Below are 1820 nucleotides of genomic sequence, written 5' to 3'. Positions count from 1 at the left end.
GTGATGAAAAAAAAAAAAAACATCGATTTTTTAACATGTGTGTTTTTTTTAATTAACTTATAATAAATTAAATAAATAACATAAATAAATTCAATATATAATCTATAATATAATTATATATAATAGTAATAATCTATAATGTTCCCATAGATATTTATATTTATATATATATATATATATACAAATTTTACTATAGACATGTGATATATAATATAAATTTATATTTTCATATATGCAGAGAATGTTTATATGTGATAATAATATATCCCCTTATATCTTTATATAGGTGTCATGGTTCGCTATGGCAGACACTTTTTGTTAGTTTTGTTTTGGACTTTTTGCACTTCCTGTTTTATTTTGTAATAAGGTTTCCTTGTGTGTGTCAGTGTTTTCGCTTCCTGTCTTGGTCCTGTGTCTTCGGTGATTGTCTGCCCCGCCCTGATGTGTTTAGTGTTTAATAATGAGAACTTCTTTCAGCCTAAAAACCTCGGGAAAAGTCATCCATAATGTAACGTGTGATTCAAACTCCACCTAATGTGAATATTTGACTCATGATGTCGTCTTGTGATGAGGTCATGGAGCTTTTCCTGCTAAAATAGCAATGTAGAGGTGTGTGTCTGCAGTGTGTGGTGTGTAACTTTATTTTAATGTGTGTGTGTGTCTGTGGGCTGCTGCTGTTTGATTTTCCATCCATGTGTTGTTGGGGTTAATATACTCAGAGGACGGCAGTTCCACAGCAATCGATGAAGAGAAAGGAAAAATAAAAACCAATACAGGCCGTTAGTTCGCAGGAAACAATGCAGCTGCTCATGAAGAACTGACAACTGCACAAAGTGATCAATACATTTGATCTGAAATATCATCCTGATTGGGTGTAGTGTGGACAACAGGAGGCGCACCATCCGGAATCAGCTCAATGGGAAATCTATTGCTGTTCATGGCAAGTGGTGTTTAGACCGTCTGTTTCTATCTGTTTCTACTGTTTCCATCTGTTTCTATCTGTTTCTATCTGTTTCCATCTGTTTCTATCTGTTTCCGTCTGTTTCTGCTTTTTCTAGTGTTTCTATCTGTTTCTACTGTTTCCATCTGTTTCTATCTGTTTCTACTGTTTCCATCTGTGTCTATCTGTTTCCGTCTGTTTCTACTGTTTCCATCTGTCTCTATCTGTTTCCATCAGTTTCTATGTTTCTGTCTGTTTCTATCTGTTTCCATCAGTTTCTATCTGTTTCTACTGTTTCCATCAGTTTCTATCTGTTTCCATCTGTCTCTATCTGTTTCCATCAGTTTCTATCTGTTTCTGTCTGTTTCTGTCTGTTTCTACTGTTTCCATCAGTTTCTATCTGTTTCCATCTGTTTCCATCTGTTTCCATCTGTCTTTATCTGTTTCTATCTATTTCCATCTGTTTCTATCTGTTTCTATCTGTTTCCATCTGTTTCTATCTGTTTCCATCTGTTTCTATCTGTTTCTATCTGTTTCTATCTATTTCTATCTGTTTCTATCTGTTTCTATCTGTTTCCATCTATTTCCATCTGTTTCTATCCATTTTCTATTGTTTCTATCTGTTTCCATCTGTTTCTATCTGTTTCCATCTGTTTCTATCTGTTTCCATCTGTTTCTATCTGTTTCTATCTGTTTCCATCTATTTCTATCCGTTTCCATCTGTTTCTACTGTTTCCATCTATTTCTATCCGTTTCCATCTGTTTCTACTGTTTCCATCTATTTCTATCCGTTTCCATCTGTTTCTACTGTTTCCATCTATTTCTATCCGTTTCCATCTGTTTCTACTGTTTCCATCTATTTCTATCCGTTTCCATCTGT

The sequence above is a fragment of the Seriola lalandi genome, unplaced genomic scaffold (assembly GCF_002814215.2).
Source record: "Seriola lalandi dorsalis isolate HSWRI2012SDOR001 ecotype SW California unplaced genomic scaffold, Sedor1 jcf7180002054850, whole genome shotgun sequence".
NCBI lineage: Eukaryota > Metazoa > Chordata > Actinopteri > Carangiformes > Carangidae > Seriola > Seriola lalandi.
Note: the sequence above shows the minus strand (reverse complement) of the source record.